The sequence below is a fragment of the Mya arenaria genome, chromosome 7 (genome assembly GCF_026914265.1).
Source record: "Mya arenaria isolate MELC-2E11 chromosome 7, ASM2691426v1".
In the NCBI taxonomy this organism is placed as follows: domain Eukaryota; kingdom Metazoa; phylum Mollusca; class Bivalvia; order Myida; family Myidae; genus Mya; species Mya arenaria.
The window spans coordinates 949,776-972,248 of record NC_069128.1 but is presented as its reverse complement, the minus strand read 5'-3'; the positions used below and the strand labels follow the sequence as shown (position 1 = coordinate 972,248).

The 22,473-nt window shown below is 35.7% G+C and overlaps 1 protein-coding gene across 2 annotated transcripts in view; it reads right to left on the bottom strand.

Moving 5' to 3' along the window:
- The window catches only part of LOC128241877 (frizzled-5-like), a 52,413-nt gene that overhangs the window by 26,516 nt on the left and 3,424 nt on the right, over positions 1-22,473 (bottom strand). The window contains exon 2 of one of the 2 annotated variants that reach the window (XM_052958993.1): positions 22,245-22,414. The gene's annotated coding sequence lies outside the window, so the exon portion shown is untranslated. Of the gene's footprint in view, positions 1-11,833; positions 11,923-22,244; positions 22,415-22,473 lie in introns of those variants that run through there. The other variant, XM_052958995.1, reaches the window with a different exon arrangement.

The window sequence follows — 22,473 nt, the reverse complement described above, 5'->3', positions numbered from 1 at the left end:
TCATAATAGTTCATGAATTCATGATCACTAGCGGATCCAGGACCCCTCTCCTTAAATAGACCGTCTTTACTATTTATTTGAATATAGCAGAAAAACGTAATAAAATACGCACCAAATGCACCATTTTGAACAAGGAGAACCCCCCTACCACCCCCTCCACCCCTACCAACACACTAAACCAAATAAAAATTGGTTTTAATGGAGGGGCGGTGCAAAAGTCAAACGGCCCCCTCTAACGTCAAATTCTGGATCATCCTCAAACCGGTATATTACTTTTTTGACGAGTGATAAAACGAAAGCTAACACCATGCTAGATTGTGCCATAACTATAGCGTCACCTTGCTGGTAGATTTTCGGTATTCAAGTCCGAAAACTACAATATATTTCAAAACATAGCAAAGATCACCGTAGTTATAAAGCTTGTATTATAATACACGCACAACAAGTATGGAAGTATTGTTATAAGCCATGGAAACATCTGTCTTTTATAATTCTCACAAATGTGTTATGTTTTGTCTTAAAATTGACATTGCTTTGAAGCTCAAAGAGGTTGAATGAACTCAATTCATGTTGCTTGATAGCTAGATTTTGAAACATGAACCAGATTGATATTTTGTCAACATTCATTTCAAGGGAGATAACCAATGTTTTCTTTTTTCTCATCTTCAACCAAAAGTAGCCGTTCCTAATTCAAGGGCAGTATATCAAATTTACTTCGGTGACATTTTGAATTAGACTCAAGGCAGAGGAAAGTATTTAGGTATTAAATGACATTTTCGATAATTCTAACTCAAGCTGACAGGTGAATTTACGGCGTTGTATACAAACTCATTTCTATTTCCGCTCAAAATATGGTTCAAAAATGCTTTAAACAGAATATTTTGTTTGAAATGAGTTTTATTCGTTATTATGATCACCAACGACTTTAAAGAATACGAAATTGTGGGTTTTCAGTAAATGATCCGAAAAATATTTGAGGTAAAATAGGAATCGACCACAAAGGTCTGGGTTATTGTTCCGGCGTAAGTCGCTAAATGTCGGGAAAGAACGGAAATTTACGAAATGTGGCGAGCAATTCCGGAAAGACACGAGCCAATGATTATGATTTAATATGGGCGAATTGTTCAGAACTTTGTTAAAGTTAACAACGCTGCAAACGTTATCGTTATTTTACCTGGAAAAGTTAACAACGCTGTTCACGTTATCGTTATTTTACCTGGAAAAGTTAACAACGCTGTAAACGTTATCGTTATTTTACCTGGAAAAGTTAACAACGCTGTAAACGTTATCGTTATTTCACCTGGAAAAGTAAACAACGCTGTAAACGTTATCGTTATTTCACCTGGAAAAGTAAACAACGCTGTAAACGTTATCGTTATTTCACCTGGAAAAGTAAACAACGCTGTAAACGTTATCGTTAGTTTACCTGGAAAAGTAAACAACGCTGTAAACGTTATCGTTAGTTTACCTGGAAAAGTTAACAACGCTGTAAACGTTATCGTTAGTTTACCTGGAAAAGTTAACAACGCTGTAAACGTTATCGTTAGTTTACCTGGAAAAGTTAACAACGCTGTTAACGTTATCGTTATTTTACCTGGAAAAGTTAACAACGCTGTTAACGTTATCGTTATGTTACCTGGAAAAGTTAACAACGCTGTTAACGTTATCGTTATGTTACCTGGAAAAGTTAACAACGCTGTTAACGTTATCGTTATTTTACCTGGAAAAGTTAACAACGATGTTCACGTTATCGTTATTTTACCTGGAAAAGTTAACACCGATGTCGTTATTCACGTTGTTTACTTTAACAAATTTCTGAACAATCGCACAATAATTCAATTCTAGTATATTTTGATATAATATCATCTTTCAATGTATAAACACTTGAACTTCCTGAAATATAGCGTACTCAAGTCATAAAAAGCCATACATTCCTTCCTCTATTAGAGTACAGTTTGATTTCTACATTATATTATAAAAAACAAGCACACTTCATCAATTACTAAATAAAATACAAAATACAAAGCAAACCACGAAAAAAATATGGTAAAAATCTGAAATTCTATGGCAGAGGAAAGCTAACATTGTGAAGCCGTCAACTGTAAGGCCAACAAGACAAACGAAGATTTGACATTATTTTGACAAGTAAGGTCGCTGTATGTCGATTTAAGAGATTATTTTGACACGCGCTTTGTTCTACGCTTCTTTAACGATTTATTCATGGATTTCCTCCGCGCGGTTCTATAGGTTGTACGTTTGACTTATTCTTCAAATGTCATTTTACTTATCTTAAATCTCGGCTTTTTTATTTTGTACTGAACAGCAATTTATAAACGGTACTGAACTGTATATAAAGCGATTTGACGATTTGAAATAACGGCCCATTATCGGCGATATCATGAGACATTTTACAACAAAAAAACTTGTGTTTTGGCTGCAAAAAGGTCTAAGTTTTTTGTATGCGTTTTTTCTTAGTCAGAAGTGGACTTTATGGAGACAAATTTATTATCAATTCTATTTTTGCAAAAAGAATAAACCAGTTTTCGAAAGGTCTAACTAAATACGGGAACTGTTCCCTTCAAAAATTTTGAAATATATTTCAGTGAAACCGACCTAAGGCATACGACATGAAGATATTAGCTTTTTCAGCATGCACGTTTGGTTGTGTTTTTTGTCGATCGTCTTCACAAGTGTTTTCTGTCATTCCTGGGGTCAAGGAGGGTTTATATGGACGTCTGGACAGACGTTTTTTTACAAATAACTACATATGTCAATGCCGACATAAACCGCTTAGTGCAACGGCCATCTTCGATCTGATTGTAGGATGTCATCGCTCTTTTTGCAAACGGCTTTTCTTTGTGTTTTTTTCTGACATTCGAAACATGTGTTTATCAGGTAGTTCACAGAATGTGCATCGAGGTCCAAAGAGTTGAGGTCGCTGAGTTCTGCCACCTTTCGCTGCCAGAAATCAGCCACTTAATGAACATGGAACCATTTGAACTGAATTGGGTTTGTCTTTATACTTCGTATTGAGCAGGATATAAGTTTTCAACTAATCCCATTCCAGGCGCTTTTTACGTAGGTCTTTCTGCACCAATGACGGCCATCTCCTGTCTCCGAACCCATAACAATTTCGTGCATCTATACAGAAGGCTCACCCCCACCCCCACCCCACCCCACCTCCAAATGCTGGTACGCGGTGTCGGCACGGCCATTTTAAGGATTACTCAGGACTCTTGGTAATGTGTGGACACGTTACACAGAGACTCAAATTTTTGAATAACTTGAAACGCAGGCTTTCACAATAGTGAGAAGTTCTTTGTAACAGGCATATAGGGTAGAAAATGAAGGAGTATATGGTACTCATAGTAGGAGTGGGGAGGGGGGGGGGTAAAACACCCTCACATAGATTTCTACACCTGCCCCACTGCTAATTTGGAAACAGCAATGTACAAACCATCGAGAAACACATTTGCCTGATTATATACACGCTTGAAATGCAATATATCTTTGTCTGTAAAACTTGAAAACGAATTTTTAGTCCTTGACTTTGAAATGAAATGTGCGTGCCGAGACCAGAGAAAAATGTATTGATGCACATGCTTCATTTTGGATCAGACTTCACAAAACAAAAGGAACCAGGAGGCACAGAAAAAGCATATGCGCAGAGCTGCCATGAAAAACAGAATGTGAAAAATGCAACTCGTGTCGTATTTCTTCGCATTGTAACACTAGCTTCAGGTAGCTTGGTCGAATGAAGGGAAAATCTTGTATCATTTGGTGATTTTTCAACCTTTTTGAAAGCCATTTTGAGGCATTTTCACAAAAACTTGCATCCTTTGGAATGAAATGGAGCCCTGGGTGACTAGTGTGTCTTTCTGCTAACGCTGGTATCGTGTTGTTCACTTTCCGTATCTTGTGTCAACATGTGAAACAGGTCCATTCATATTTTTTGTAGATTCGGTGACATTTGTAGAAATCGTTTCACAATGATTTGCAGAAATTTAGACTTAAGGACGCCTTTTGTTTTCTTGTTTTACAAATCGTACGTGAAATAAATACTAGTATGTCCCACAAGTATTGCCCTGTGTTTTCAAAAATCAATTCCCCCTTCCTCATGAAACCGAAAATATATAAAGGCTTTACATTTAAAATGGCCATTTAAAATGTAAAGGCGGGGGTAGGTGCAAACTGCACGAGGAATAAATATGTCCAACAAGTTTTACCCTGTGTTTTCAAATCAATGCACACTCTCCTAGAATACCGAGACAGTGGCGTAGCTTCACATACGCATTGTAGGCCTGTGCCTACAACTGTTTTGAAAAATGACATAATTGAAATAACCCAAAATGCAATAAAAACTAGCTATTCAAACACTTTCTTTTATTTTAAACAAAGCAAGTTTTTTTGTGTGTGTGGGGGGGGGGGGGGGGGGGGGTGAACTAGGTGCGGGGTGTATTGCTTGTTTTTATCATTGCAAATATAATTGACTGCGTGTTATGTGCATATAAAAGTCCCCAAACTCACATGGAATCATCGGGGCTACAACGTTTTTAAGCCCTAGCTACGCCCCTGCGAGAATAAAGGCTTTCCATTTAATATGGGAAGGGTAACTTTTAATGGTGTATTCCATGCATAGATTTAGTTTTAAATGTGTTTAATATTAGTTTATTTCATAGACTACAATTGAAATATAATGTATACTATATAAATTGATTGCCGATCAAAATCTTTTAATTTTGTTTCGCAAAGAAGAACAACAAAGCAATCATGTGACTTATAGATACGAAGTATAACTATTATGTTTAATGTCTACTTTGCTCAAATTCAGAACACTTTATATTCGATACATATATAAATGCAAATCCTTTGTAAAGGAGGAAATGACTTGATGCACGTATCCTGAATTTGCATGCGAATGTTATTGTAATGTTTTAGGTGCATAATTCTTTACAATTTTCGTATCATTTATTGTCAGATTAGTAAACAAACTGCATGCACACTATTTAGATATCAAATGTCTGCATGCCGAGTGCACTAAATGGCACCATTTGAATGCCGAGGTTAAACTCAAGATACATTTCTTTTTAATTAGAATTACATTTCGTGATATGACGTCATTATTTGTTCCCATCGTGATATGGCTTCATTATTTGTTCCCATCGTGATATGACGTCATTATTTGTTCCCATCGTGATATGACATCATTATTTGTTCCCATCGTGATATGGCTTCATTATTTGTTCCCATCGTGGTATGACGTCATTATTTGTTAACATCGTGATATGACGTCATTATTTGTTCCCATCGTGATATGGCTTCATTATTTGTTCCCATCGTGATATGACGTCATTATTTGTTCCCATCGTGATATGGCTTCATTATTTGTTCCCATCGTGGTATGACGTCATTATTTGTTAACATCGTGATATGACGTCATTATGTATTCCCATCGTGATATGACGTCATTATTTGTTCCCATCGTGATATGGCGTCATTATTTGTTCCCATCGTGATATGACGTCATTATGTATTCCCATTGTGATATGACGTCATTATTTGTTCCCATCGTGGTGAAAACACATTATAAGTCAGTTATAGCATTTTGAGTAAATGCTTAAGGATTATTAAGAGTCAATATTATATTATAGTATTTATTTTCGTTCGATGTGAAGACAGTTGAAAACTGATATGAATCACTTTCGAGTTCGTTTCCTGAGTAGAAACCAGAGCTGGTGTTCTTTAGAGGGGTCACGAGAAAGTACTCATGTTGGTTGGGATCGAACAAACAACATCTTGGTAGAGAGGCGGACACATTTCAATAGTGGGTCTATTAATACACGTTCGTCTGGGCAAAAGTCCATAGCATAAGTATAGAATATAGAAAGTTATAAACCGAGTCTTAAATGTTGTAGTCAATGGCAACTCAATAATCGGGAGAACTTGTTATGAGGTATTAATACCTTCTGTCTTGTGAGTTCGATCCCTACCAGGGTGAGAGTGGTCTAGTTGTATATGTGTCCGCCTCTCACCCAAGAGGTTGTGAGTTCGATCCCTACCAGGGTGAGAGTGGTCTTGTTGTATAGGTGTCCGCCTCCCATACAAGAGGTTGTGGGTTCGATCCCGACCAGGGTGTGAGTGGTCTTGTTGTATAGGTGTCCGCCTCCCATACAAGAGGTTGTGGGTTCGATCCCCACCAGGGTGAGAATGGTCTTATGGTATAGGTGTCCGCCTCCCATACAAGAGGTTCAGGGTTCGATCCCACCAGAGTGAGAGGGTGCTAATTGTGTAGATGTTCGTTTTTCATACAAGAGGTTGTATGTTCGATCACACCATGGGAACAATCTCTCAAAGAGGACATCAGTACTGCTTTCTATCCAGCAGACGGATTTAAGCGTGATTCTACAAGCGATCAGATTTCATCACAATCCAGCCATACGATTTTTTACAAAACCTTAAACAATTAACAAAGGACGTACCAGTAACACAATACTGTAAACCATCACAGATTTCACATGACTGAACAACTGAATATAGGCAGTGACTTGTGAGTGGATGATTCTCAAGGAAATGCCAATACTCGGTCACAAAGGACCAATATGACACTATTCAGTAGTCAAGACTCTAGTTCTTTCATCATGTCAACTCATGGCTTTGATATTGTATATGTAGAAAAGAGTTGAGCAGGGGTATGCAATTATAAGTTCAAGTTTTCTTTCAATTTTATTACGAGCAATTACCGATTTATAAAAGTATTAGGACAATACTGTAGGCTTAATTTATGTTAAAGAAAGTGAGTCAACACATTTCAATTTTTACACAGTATGGCTTATCAGTGAAAGAAAAATACATATTTATGTTTTGAATCATTTTCAAATGCAACAATTTTTCTAGGATTTGTTTGCGTCCTCGTATAAACTGTTTCGCCTTTCAAATTTATGAAGAATTTATAAAACTTAATAAATCTATATAGATAAATACTTGTAATTTACATTGACATTTAGCCATGAACTTTTGCATATAAAACATTTCTCTGCCAAGACTTTCAAATTTAAATGAAACGTAATCGCCAGTATCGTGAGCTAAACTTTTAAAACTGAGTAACAACTTAGATAAACAGGAAAAATGCCAGAAGAAGGGTGATTCGAGATATATTTGCAATTAATTCGCAGAACAAACAGTTGAAAAATAGAAACTGCATGCAAATACATGAGTAATTAAGAATGTTTGAGATACAGTCGTCACGCCTTGAAAACAGCAACGGAGTTTTACGATACAAAACCGCAGATAAAACCAACGATCATATCCAGAACGTTCCGAATGATGCTTAGGAACGGTAATGTACTCAAAGAAAATGTAGCAAAAAGAAAAAAAATATTGATATGCAGGTTATCTTGGTTTTTGGTGATTAATGAGAATAATTCAACACAGATGCATTGAAAGGTGCATTAAAATTATTTTTCTGCAAGATAATATGGACATGTGCTGATTTTTATTGTTGTGATTGTCAAACAGCAGAGAAACAGGCCGCAACCTTCTTTCCTGATGATTAATTGCCGTCCATCACATCTGACTTCAACAGATAATGAACATATTTCCAGACAAAATATCAGACGCTTTGTGACTTTCAAAAGCACAATGGATAAAACCCGTTGAATTGAAGCAGATCAAAGGCAAGATTTATAGTTATTCACTGAATTGCCATTGGTCTATTTGAGGTGCAATGCCATTATTTATTTTTCAATTAATTGATTTTTTTGTAATTAACATACAGCGTGATGAACCAATACAGTAAATCGTTTCACACCGAGTTGCTTTCAAATATCTAACAAAGCACGCCTGGTGCAGTTCACAAAGTGCCCTAAAAGTACAATTATATAACATTTCTATGTTTTCGTAAATTCGATTTGTACATACAAAAACTTTTTAAAAAATGGTTAAAACAGGTAAAGGGTAGGGTGATCTTTCATTCTTACAGTAGAAGGAATTATAGTTCTTTATTATGGACTTGTAACGAGCACCTGTCTGTATGTTGCTGTCAATGAATAGTTTAAGTCTGTTCCATACACACATATATAATATTTTTGTTAGTTTATCTTTGAGGGATGTGATTCGTGCTAAAAAAAAATATTTTTGTTATATAAAAAAAAATTAAAAAAAAATAAAAGCCATTACTTATAGCGTTACTAGCACAAAGAGCATTTTCTGTCTATTTCTTATATAAAGAAAGATAAGATTCTTGTTAGCAACAGATCTCTTATATGGTCGTTTAATTGCGTTTTGTTATTGTTATAAGCGTTCTGATAATACTTCACAAGAATTAGCTGAACTATGACTGACCAAAACAACTTATACGAATTCCTTCAACACACATCCATTTTAGAATATACATTTTCGCTCCATATATATGTTAATCACTACATACTGTCTAAACCAACAAAAAAGATGCCGTAAAATTACTATAAATAATTGCAAATTAAGAAAAAAATATTTCACGAAGAAGAATATAAATCGTACAAACATTATATTGGAAGTAATCATCGATAGCATAAAGTGACACTCTTACTCAAAATCAATACATACATGTTTACATGTCAATTTTGACTGATAAACCTTTACCTATTAACTAAATAATGCATTTATAAAAAATGTTAATACCGAAAACAAGATTGTAACCGTGTATTTAATAGCAGATGGCGCAAAATATTAAATGATTGGTCAATGCTAAAATATTTACTACTATAGTCTCATAAGGTAGAAATACCGTGTTTTATGCTCATTTCTTTCAAATTAAACTTGGTATCCTTCATAAGAACTATTGTGTTTGACATTTATTAATCCTTTTTGTAATTTTAAAACAATAATATTAATTGTGGTAAATCTTATTTGGGAGTAAGAGTGCATCTTTTAAACACGACATGTGTTTAAGCAAAATCATTCAAAATGTTTCCAGAATGTTTCTGTTTCAATATTTTAATCGATATTTTCGAATATTGTCAATCCATCAAATTATTGTTTGTGTTTGGGCACAAATAGTTTTGTAGTGCAAACTCGACAAATGTTGTTTTCTAAAATGCATAGGGAAATCCACTCATGCACTTTTAAATAAATTATTCACAAATTTAATCAACAAAATTCAATCAAACATACATAGGAGCCCTTCGATTTTTCGAAACATTAAAGTCAAAACGTTCTTTTGGACGACCAGAATGACAAAAATATGAAAGTAATCACAGACAGATGAAATAAAATAAATATTAATGACAACATCATATCCTCTAGACGCTCATTAATATCTTCGGGAGAATATTTACGTCAAATGATACAACACAGAAGTAAAGATATTCGACTAGAACATAGACAAGACTAAGTCTTTGAATTGTGGATATATCTGAAATATTTTCATTTACGAATTGAGTGTTTAAGACAAAACAAGTATTATTTCTTTCTTTCTTTCTTTCTTTCTTTCTTTCTTTCTTTCTTTCTTTCTTTCTTTCTTTCTTTCTTTCTTTCTTTCTTTCTTTCTTTCTTTCTTTCTTTCTTTCTTTCTTTCTTTCTTTCTTTCTTTCTTTCTTTCTTTCTTTCTTCCTTCATTTCTGTTTTTCTTTATATGACCAAAATACTGATGATGATGATGATGATGATGATGATGATGATGATGATGATGGTGTTGGTGATGGTGGTGGTGATGATGATGATTGATGATGATGATGATGATGATGATGATGATGATGATGATGAGGAGGAGGAGGAGGAGGAGAATGAGGAGGAGGAGGAAGAGGAGGAGGATGCCATTTCAAGTGGGAAACAAAGATTTGTACGCCTGGACGTATTGAGGCATGCATCGGTACGCCCCTGACTACTGGTGCTTCTGCTGATGCTGCTGGTACTGCTGCCGGTGCTGCTATTGATGATGAGGCGGAGTTGGGTGGGAGAAGGAGAAAGGATGTCAAGATAAAGTACTTTCATTGTAAGACTCTTAAACAACATAACCCAAAGCCAGGCTAGATTTGAAAAGGGACAGTGTGCCGAATTTTATGACAACGGCAGTCACTACATTAGTGAGTTGACACGCACCGGGAGTAATTAATTATGGGTTAGATTAATAACTGTAACGTTAGACAACACCAGCAGCTAGCGAGTTGCCACGGGAATAGGAGGATGGTGTTCTTTTTTTTCGTCTCTTTTTTTAAAAATGTTTGTCGGACAATGGTACGGATTTATAACAAGTTATAAATGAAAGAAAAAACTATGAATCGAGAAACAGGGTTGAGTCACTTACAAACATTTGGAATATGAGTATATAATTAATCGAAAAGTGGAGTGTGACGCTTATGACAAATGTCCGCCGCTGTGGACGCTCTTTGTTTTTGTTTTGAAACGCACGTGCTTAAAATTACACCTTATTTCGTGTTAATTAGTGAGGGTTGGTCCTCTTTGCAAAAAGAAATGAACCTTAAATGGCTAGATGATGTTCAATGTTTTGTTCTAGTTGTTTTATATTTAGTTTTACGATTATCAGGGTTCAATAACTCGTACAAGGATTCTACGGAAATCATTCCCCTTTCATACTTTTAATTAAATATTGTCATAAGCGATTGCATTTTTCCACATGTTTTTGTTTAATATAAAAACACCTGTTTATATTATGTATTTATCATTACATAGCGGAATGAAACAATAAACGTCCTGACATATTGTAAGTATACTGTCCAGTACGCACAACCGTTCAGGAATCACAGGCATAATTTTTCATGTATAGCAAACATCTGTGTTAAGGTATCAGCCCCACAACTATGCTAGTTCTCTGATATCTCCATGAACCATAATGTTTATTTTTATGCCTGTGCGACCCCATGCACTTTTGGTATCATTAGAGAGGTAAATAAATGATGAATACGAAAATATCAAGTAAATGACCAAATATGACCAGTATAAGACACACAAAGTTATTACAGTTTGTATGTTTCTCCTAATTTCAACTGCATGTAAAATAAAAGGTAAACTTACTTTCCTAGAAAATCAAAATACCTGTTTGTCATATTACCTCGGTAAAATGTGAATGCTCTTTTTTCTGCACTTGAAACTCTTTGAAATACAATACCAAAACACAATGGGGTGACCAAGGTACGTTCAATAGCATCATAAGTCTAAATTCTAGACTCAGACACAGAAAAGCTCAATTTTAATTGTGTTGTAAAAACGCTATTATATGAGCAAAGATAGTAAAAACTGTTGTCTGTGTTACACATATACATATTCTACAATCAGGCAAAACTCTTCTGTCAAAACTCGCTATACAAAAATGTATTTTAGATATTTTGAAACATTTAATAAATCAGTTTTCTGAGCCTGAGTCTAAAATTCAGACAATAGCGAGCATGGACCGAGGCATCCGCGTAATGTGTATGTATCGACTACCTTTAATTAGGATGAAAACAATATAAATAAATAAAAACGCAAACTAAAGCGCAAAGTATGTTTTGTATTATGTATGTAGCGGTATGAAAAAATAAACGTTATGACATATAATTCATAAACTGGCCAGTACGTACCACCGCACAGGAATCACTCTTGGCATAATTTATCATGTATAGTAGACATTTGTCTTAAGACTAAGCTAGTTGTCCGAATTATCCATTAACTATACTGTTATTTATTAATTTTTATTTGTATCATATACCTTAAAGATGTTATAGATCGAATACTTACTGTCTTAAAGATACACTAGCGTTAAAATCCAATTTGAATTAATATTAAACAAGTTAAACTGACAGCATTTTTTTTGGGATTTTCTACTTAACAATAAACACCTTAACAATTATTTACTTACATATAATGTTCACATCAGATGTAATCCAACACAAACCCTGAATAAAGTATATACTTATTGTATAACTTAAACCTCATAAATAACACAAAAACAACTCTTAAGAAGATTAAATCAACTCAAAGATAATTTACGAGCCGCAAGATTGCGCTAATCTTCAGGCACGAAAACTGAGCAGTGCATCCGAAATACATTGTATTTTATTTCTGTTGAATAGTAGGCTGGGTTGGATTTCAGACTTGTTATTCACAGGGGGGACCTAGGGGTAACCACAATGGGTGCTGTCAAAATGAGCCCAAATCAAAATGTAAACTACGGCAATTTGATATTTGAGCCAGCGCGGGTGTAAAATATAATGGATGCCCTTGTCCGTTAATGAGATGTATAGAAGGGCTGACATCTGCTTATAAATGATGATTTTGTGTACAAGACTAATGCATCACATTCGATTAATGACAAAATGCATGTAAATAGTACATAAAATACATATATCAACAATTTTATGCCTGCCATAAATATGCATGCCAATCTGCAACATACGTTTGAGTGAATACATATTTTGACATTTGTAATTAAGAAAATAAATAGCATTACGCATGCTTCTGGACGTCATGAACATGAGTTACACAGTTAAGACTTCAAACTTTGCCAGACACCCGATTATGTATATAATACGTTGACTTAAGAAAACTCACTTTCTTGCAATGTCAAAATGGACGAGAAACAGTGCGCTTCAAGGAACTGAAACTAATTTGATCAATATTTATACTTTTCCATTTATATTGAGATCTCAAAACACTAGTACTGAAACAGTGAAGAAATTGTCAGTTTCTTTTTATAAACGTTTTATTTACTGATATGAAGTTACACAGTAATACCAATTCAAAGTGTCACCGTCAACTGTTTGGCTTGAAGGCGTGTGACAGGAATAGTTTGCCTCACGCTGGTAACAAAACCTGAGGGCAGGGTGTTACAGGAATCTTCCTAGAGAAATCCCAAAATCAATTGAAGAGAGCCCTTATTTAATCAACGAGGGCAAAGAAGATAGCTATAATAAACAAATCCACTCATATCCATAATTGATTTGAATTATGTTGCATTTATTTAAACTATTCATTAAAAAACCCTGTGTGTTTAAGTAGGGCAACATCAAATCAAAGCATATTCATAATATTGACAATATCATTTCACAAATCAAAACAACCATGCTTTAATTAATAATAACATATAATGTAAACTCAACAGAAATTTGACAGGCATTACAAGGCTTCGATGGTGTGAATTTCACCATAAAGACTTATTGACAAGTTTAAATACTCTTTGAAATGATAAAATGTAAATTAATCCTTATAATCAATTTCCATAATTATACGGCACATTGTAAGGAGTTGTAGAATGTGTTATATTCTGTGTTTAGGTACGGAAGTGGTACGTGCGGACCCATATAATAGCCTCTTTGCTCGTATGCAACACACATTTGAACGAATTGCAATCAAATATTCAAACAAAACAAACACCGCGTTCCTCCATTAAGGTATGTTGACTTATTGCTGTAGCAGGCTTTCAAGTGACCAATAACAAAAAAGTAGGGATAAAAGTAAGAGGATTTTTTTGAAACATAGGGTAAAATAGGGCTATTAAGAGCAAAAAGTAGGGATAGTAGAGCTCTTTATTTACCTTTTTGGGTGCAAATAAATTATTACTTAACCTATATTTCAATTGTAATGTACATTAGTTATCTTTGCTTAGAAACCAGTGCTTCGAGAGGGATTCAGCCACAGGATGAGGAGATGAACCTGGAAATGGTGTCTCTGGCATGTCCACATGCACCACTCATTCTCATCATAAAACCCCTCTTGCAGCACTGGAGACCTGCATCAAACTTATACTACAGACATATTAAAAGTGGCTTCTTGTAAATATAAAAACCAAGTTTAAGATTATTCAATCAATGCATGAAGTAAAAACTTTCTTTTATTTCTCGAACTTTTTTTACAAAAAAGAAGGAATAAAAGGGCTTTTTCAAGAAAAATAGGGAAAAAAGGAGCCAAAAAAGGAAAAAGAAGGGCCAGCTTGAAAGCCTGCTGCAGCCTAAGTGACACTTCTCCGTGTGGTACACACCTACCCCCTCCCCAAGTGCATACCTCAATGTCAAGGATGGTTGACAAATAACCGAAGCTTGATCCGTTCATGTAGACACTGATCAGTGATGCACTCCCCCTTTCATTGTGTTTCCCACCCGTACTTAGTTACACCCATTACTACCCAGTCCCCTAGTTCAAAAACCAAGGTCATGGGTTGGTTCACGAATAACTGGAGTCTATGCAAGCTAATTTGTTGACACTAATGCAATTCTCTTACATAATTGTTTTACCATCCACATACAACTAAATGGGGTTCCTCCCCCCTGTGCAGACGGTACGGTCAGGGGTGAGTGACATATTACTGCAGCCCATGCAATCTGATTTGACCCGTGCATGTAGGGCTGTAGACACTAATGGCCCGGTTGCATGATACACACAGATTATGTGAACAAACAAACAGACACATGTATGGCAGCAGCATTCGAATCGAACCAAGACGATAATGTATATTGTAAAGCATGGGGTGGATCACTTCTACGAGTTTCAAAATGATGCCTGTATTGCATGACAAAGTTTAAACAGGTTAGAAAAGCTGGCAAAGGTTTTGCTAACGTATATTTAGGTTCTTTGAATCCTTCGAAATGATAACGTGTCTTCGAAAGAAAGACACAACAAGAGCAATAAATGTTTTCTTCATAAGGAATTGTTTATTTTCACTCGTACCATAGCTATACTGACATTTGACCTTCAGGCAATTGAGTTCCTGGCAATAATTCAGAGGCAAATGTAAATATTCAGGATAAAAGCATTGCTGGACTACAGTGGAACCCCGTTGTCTCGAACTCCCAGGGACTGGCGAAAATACCTCGAGCCTCGGAAAATTCGAGTCAAGCGGGATTGTTTACCTTCAGTATAATGAAATCGGTCCTTTACAACCAGTTTGAGCCAACGAGGAATTCGAGCCAAGCGAGCTCGAACCAACGGGTTCGACCGTAAAATGAAAATTTAAATGTTCAGAAATGAGGCTTACACGTGTATACTCAAGAACAACTATGACGAATGTAAGATTAAACTGTTCTGTAATACTATTCTAGGGTGCTCCACCCTCTGACAATGCATGGCATAGTGACCATTCCTCTGCTTCTCTATCTCTTATACACTTCTTTCTCAGCCTAAAGGGACATGACATCAGATGATCCAAAAATCGGCAAATATAGTATTTCCTCAAACTAAAGCCTAGAATCGCCATTGCGAGCTACTATAGTAGGTTAATAATACTAGTACATCACTTTACAAGGTTAAAATAATAATTGCAACAATCATGTTGCTGGCTCATCTGTGTTTTCCCGTTAAAAATAGCGCATACTAGTTTCCAAGTTTAAATCATATCTGTTTATGAGTACAGATAAATATAGCGACGCTATTTTTAAACTTACTGGGATTTACGTGGAAGAGAACCCTAGTAAATTTCGTATTGGAACAATGCGCAATAACTGCGAAAGATGCATGTGTCGTAGGCGATGCGATACATCAGTGAGTTGGATTCGATGCGTTGTACACAACAATGTCAATTTTATTTAGGTTTTTGACATTTTCTTAAATTTATCTAGCATTTGTATCGTCTGGTGTATAGCCCCTTTAATAACTAACCAAGGTGATGTCTTAAAGTGTCCATACCCCGTTTTACAACATGTCCACGTATCATATTTCGCGGGTAACAAAGGAAGCGATTATAAGGCGGTCTATGGGCGGGTATCGTAATGCAAAAATTCTCATTAGCTCAAATAAAACCATTCAATTGTTTACAAGAGGGTTGACAAATTGTTTCTAATGCGTATGAGTTAAGAGTTTTAGATGTTCCGTTTGATAGTAAATAGTGCTTTTAAAGAAAAAAAAATGTATGAGTAAATGTCACTATTGCATGTCACGCACAACTTAAAGCCCCGTAATAAAATGTAAATGAAAACAAATTTTTTTTTACAATTATACAAGTGTTACAGCCATTTATATTTATTTAATCAGTTACATAATTTATGCTTTGTCGGTAAATTTGTTGACGGTAAAACTGCAGTTCGTTTAAAGCAGTAGATAATGAGGGTCCGGCATACCATTTTAAAGAAATAGTTGAATAATCACCGGCATATGTTGCAGATGGCAAACTAAATATATTTATCACATGGTCTATAAATAAACCGGTGATAATTGGACAAAAACTGCAATTTTCGTAGACATAATAAAGCGCAATATTGACCCTGCCTGTCTATAGACAGGAAACAGTTAATCATATGAAGTCAAAATAACGCTGAGAAAATCACTTCCAAAACGCCATATTCCAAGCTGTATGTTTAAAGAGAGGAAACAGTTAAGCATATGACGTCATAATATATCATGTGAAGCTCATATTGACCGGCTATCGCATCGGTCAATATGGAATTTGGGGTCAAGATGACAGCATATTTCACAGTAAATAAGAAAATAATTATATAACATTTACCTGTAGTACTATGGAAATAAATCTACACATAGCTTTTATTAACGAGTATTAGTTACATATTCAAGGGATATCTACGACACGTGCAATGTATTCATACGCACACGTGCAATGTGTTTCTACAGAACATAGACAGGCACTATAAGCCTAAAACTGTTACTATATCATATATATGGATTTGTATAGATATCGGGGCCATCCAAGCAACATGTGTTCGGCATCATACCGTTAAATCTCGAAAAGTGTTTTACTTGTAAATCTTACGGTGGCATATCAGTGATATGTGTGATGTCATCACGACTTACTACATGTATCTCGTTCCCACGCCTTGGTATGTCATGGCCACATCTAGCTATCTCGCCCCACGACCTAGTTATCTTTATGTCGTGGCCAGGACTAGCTATCTCGTCCCCACGACTTAGTCATCTTTATGTCGTAGCCACGACTATCTACCTCGTTCCCACGACTTAGTTCTGTTTAAGTTGTGTCCACGACTATCTCGTTCTCACGACTTAGTTATCTTTATGTCGTAGCCACGACTAACTATCTCGTCCCCACGACTTAGTTCTGTTTAAGTTGTGTCCACGACTATCTCGTTCTCACGACTTAGTTATCTTTACGTCGTGGCCACGACAAACTATCTCGATCAATGACTTACTTCTGTTTAAGTCGTGTCCACGACTATCTCGATCTAACGACTAAGTTATCTTTAGGTCTTGACCACGACTAACTATCTCGACCCACGACTAAGTTCTGTTTACGTCGTGGCCACGACAAACTATCTCGATCAATGACTTACGTCTGTTTAAGTCGTGTCCACGACTATCTCGATCTAACGACTAAGTTATCGTGGCCACGACTAACTATCTCGACCCACAACTTAGTTATACTTAGGTCGTGGCCACGACTTACCATAGAAATGCACACATCTCAATCCCACCGTAAAATCTACATAAGCATAAGGTCGTAGCCACGACAAAGTACCTCGTTCTAACGACTTAGTTGTTTTGTTATCTTTAGGTCGTGGTCACGACATACTTAATATGCACACACCTCAATCCCATCGCATAAGCCTAGGGTAATATCTCCAGCCAATTTATTTGTTTCAAAAATATATCTCATTGCAACCAAGCATATAACGACACGATTGTTGACAAAATGTCACAAGTATATATAGTTACATGAGAGCGTTTATAGACTTATAAACTGAAAACACTTCAACTTACCGATCATACGCAACATTCCAAAAACGCACAATTGACAATATTTAAATCTAAGCGATTCAAGTTGTTGAAATTGATAACACATGCACCTATATTTAAACACAGTAAATAACTATTGTAAAGAATCTGTGAAATCAACTAAAATCCTTATTCGCCACCACACTATAGACTTTCACGGAAAATGACAGGTCTTCAATTGGAGCGCACTCACGTCAAAAATAATAATCGTTTAGAAAAGAAAAACTAGCAGTGGCTATATATCAAACTATTGACATTCGGTGTTTGTAAATTAATTGTGTTCACCTGTTACTGAACGGTGGATATTTTTTTTGACATCGCTACTATTGAGTACGGGAAAATGATACGGGCATTTAAGGGTCTGGCGTTCAATGTTAGCTGTCTCAAATTGTATGAAAATTGACCGAGTGAAATATAACAACTTTTCTTTTTTGAATATAAGACCATGAAAATTGAAATGATATGTTATATAAGGCGGATATTTATTACAACATTTTAGTCATGGAAATCTGGATTCGAAACCTTATGAACATATTATTTGCCGAATATATTTTGAATGTACTTTGTTTATACAATAACAAAACAACTGTGACCATGATATTAATGAAAAATGCATCTACTATATAATGTACGAATACCTACTTTTTTTTGGATAAAACATCAATATTACCTGTATTCGTCAGGGGCGTAGCTAGGGTCTAAAAAGCTTGTAGGCCCGATGATTCTATGTGAGTTTGTGGACTTTTATATGCATATTACACACACTCAATTATACATTACAATTGCAATGATTACAATAAAACCAAGAAAAACACCCAGCACGTAGTTTAAAAATACAACACCAAAATTGATTTCGTTAAAATAAAGCAGACTTTTGAGTTGTTCAAAGTGTTTGAGTAGTTTTTGCTGCATTTTTGAGTTATGCAAATTGTCCAAAAAAGTTGTAGGCCCGGGCCTTCAAGGCCTATATGTAGCTACGCAACTGTTCGTTATGTTGTGTACGTTTGCGAAGTTACAATAAACTGCAGTTGTAATTAATTTGTTATTGGTATATCGGCTACTAGTCAAAATAATAGGACACATGAACCATCCCCCAACGGCAAATGTAAGGTTTCATGAAACGAATATCTACTTTACAAACTCATTAAATCATTATTTAAGATCATACTTGTGTTTTATAAATCAAATGGTAAATATGTTGCTGCTATTTATAGTAAAACGTGAAATCATTCAGTGTCCTATTAAAACGCCCGAGAAATGTGCAAAATAAAAGTGTTTTCCTTGATCGCAACAATTAGTTAACCACGCGCCACTATGACACAGTCTATATGTCAGGACCGGCGCCGCTCCGTCCGTCGGTCCCCGCCGGTGACCTGACCGGGGCACCAACAGCCAGTTGTCTATCAACAGCCGCCAATTAAGGGACAAGACAGCCGGGCGGCCGCCGAACGTCAGAAACGTAAAGAACGTGGTCACAATGATCAGACGTAATATAATCATTGCGTTGTGAAAATCGTGGTCAGTGTCACTTGTCACTTAATATGTGTTATATATAATTGATATGTTTATATTTGTTATAAAAACAGTTTAAAAATGTACTGCGTCGTGTAACAAGGTCGAAATACTGCCAAACTAAAATAACGTTCTAGATGTAAACGTTTGCAACCTAGATACCTCGTATAAATGCACGTTTTGTTTAATCAATTATCGCGAAAGAGCATATGCACATACAATATAACATTTTTACGAGCGTATATTCAATTGACTATTACGTAAGAAACAAGAATATTGAACAGTTAATACATTTGAAATTAAAACACACCCGTCAATTATAACGTTTAAGCCGTGTCACAAACGTAAAGCGCTAGGCCACACACGATTAAACGTAAAAACGACGGCGATACTTACAAGGTAAACGTCAATGTTTCATGCGGGTTTTGAAGAAGTGCAGCGGGAAAAAGCATGGATTTTAATTGTGTTTTGCCCGTTATTTTGTAAGGTTTTGCTTTATTTTTTTTATTTTTTTTCTCGGTGTCTGTCATCCTTTGTGGACATTTATTTCTATGACAATTTGTCTTTTAGTAGTTTTCAGATATTTGTGTTAGTGCAATGATGACATTAAGTTACATTATATAAATTACCCCTCACACAATTTCCTTCAAATATTTCCCCCTCAACCCCTGTCTACAGGCATAAATAAGTCTAGAAAGTTATTTTCAAGTTGACTGATTTAGCTACGTATTTTTCGACACACCAGTGCTTGCTTTCATATACTTTTTCATTCCAGTTCCACGATTTAAATCTTACTTTCTGCGGTGAACATTCGAATTGGTATCAAATCAACTAACTATTAAAGCAGAGAGGAGCTTCTATCTATCTCCTCAATCCTTACCACAATATATCATTTGTTGTTTCGATCTAATTTCATGAAATTAGTAAAAAGTAATTCTTTAAATAATTCACTTAATATAACGTTTTTAGAAAAAGTTGTGCACCGTTCAGTGCCAGCGCAATTATGGTTTAAAGGTGGAGGCCATTATGACAAGCATATGAGCCGCATGTCATTAAACAAATAAAGCCTAAAATAATGATTTTTCAACGTGATTTCTTCCAAACATTTCTGTTTAAACGTCAGGTCATTGACCAGGATTGTCTTCATTTCTTGTTATATTCACTTAACGGGACTCGCTGATGTTTTTGGACAAATTTGATTTCAAGTTAATGCATCTGAAAACGCTTATATCATAATTATTTGACTCTCTGATACCGAAAATGCAGGAAAGAATATAATTTAACTTTTATTTAAGTCTAAAAAACCTGATTTAAGTAGGGAGGGAACCCACGCCGGTATAGTCAAGATAAAATCAGAAAACGGACAACAAAACCGCTCACCCACAATGATCCTACATAAGATGAGCGATAAATTAGCCTGTAAGCCTTTTGTTGAAAAGCGTTCCTAAAACTTATCAAAATCGTGAACTTCAAGTACTGTACAATATTTGAGCATATATCAACATTTGTTAAAGGGTTCCAGTCTTAAGTATCTTAGTTTTAACACTCCTGATGAATTAACAACTTTTATTACGTCATAAAAAGTGCCTTTTAAATAACACGAGCGAGTCCTTTTAACACACATTTCCATATCAATCTTGCGTCCCAACGGATTTTGACTGCATCTATCTGTTTCAAATGGCCTCATTGTTTAAAAATACTAAATTGATTCATCAATCTCTACTTCATTAATGATACATAAAAATCTGGTATATGACAAAATTATAAGCTGGTTGTGATATTCAGACGATACTAATGGTGTCATTTCAATGATACAGTCGAACCCCGTTGGCTCGAACTCCCAGGGACCGGCGAAAATACCTCGAGCCTCGAAAAATTCGAGCCAAGCAGGAATGCTTACCTTCAGTATAAAGAAATCGACATCCAGTTCGAGCCAACGAGTAATTTGAGGCAAACGAGTTCGAGCCAACGGGGTTCGACTGCACATACATTCGTTATCAAGTGTGAGACGTCAAATTCAGTATTCAAAATACGCAATGCATGGTCTAACTTGTAAAATATGTCTCGCAATGTAAGAGATATCATCATTGCTTCCTGAAAGTTAATTGAATTGAAATACCCAAGAAATCAAGATAGCAAATAAACCACTGAAGGCCCCAAACCGCGCCCAAAACCGCGCGTTGCGGCTCATTTTACATTGCAATGATTAACATGCCAAGAGAATATCCAAGCCATCTATTTAAACTGGTAAATCATAGCGCGGTGGTGAAATACGGCGTGTATGTGTATTTATCTGTGCTATGTGTACTTATATGTGGTATGTATACTTGTGTGTGGTATGTGTTCTCGAATGTGTACTTGTATGTGGTATGTGTACTTATTTGTGTTATGTGTACTTATATGTGGTATGTGTACTTGTATGGGGTATGTGTTCTTGAATGTGTACTTGTATGTGGTATGTGTACTTGTATGGGGTATGTGTTCTTGAATGTGTACTTGTATGTGGTATGTGTACTTATATGTGGCATGTGAACTTGTATTTGGTATATGCTCTTGCATGTGTACTTGTATGTGGTATGTTTACTTATATGTGGCATGTGAACTTATATGTGGTATGTGTATTTGTATTTGGTATGTGTTCTTGTTTGTGGTATGTGTACTTGTATGTTGTATGTGTACTTGTATGTTGTATGTGTACTTGTATGTTGTATGTGTACTTGTATGTTGTATGTGTACTTGTATGTTGTATGTGTACTTGTATGTTGTATGTGTACTTGTATGTGAATGTGTTCTTGTATCTGTACCTATATGTGATATCTGTACTTGTATGTGTTATGTGTACTTATATGTGCTATGTGTACCTGTATGTGTTATGTGTACTTGTATGTGTTATGTGTACTTATATGTGGTATGGGTACTTTTATGTGGGATGTGTACTTGTAAGTGGTATGTGTACATGTACACGTTTTGTACAAGATGTATTTCGTACTAGTAGTGTTTCGTACAAGAAGTTTTTCGTGCAAGTAGTATTTCGCAACCTCTCTGATACATTTGCAGTAGCTATGAATAAAGCTAAGGGTACCTACCTTTGACATCCAGCATTGTCTACAAAGGCTGATAAGCGCAGCCCGATGGTACAAAGTAGTGTTTTGTTTATTCCCTGTTTTATATCGAGTGATAGGGGGAACGTACTATATCCTCAGCATTGGCACTCCACTTGCGATAACTGAAGGGAAATTCTCGGCGTCAGTAATTGCTGCAATTGATAAAATTCCTAATTAGAGTTGGCAGACGAGTTCCAAACCCGTACCCTTA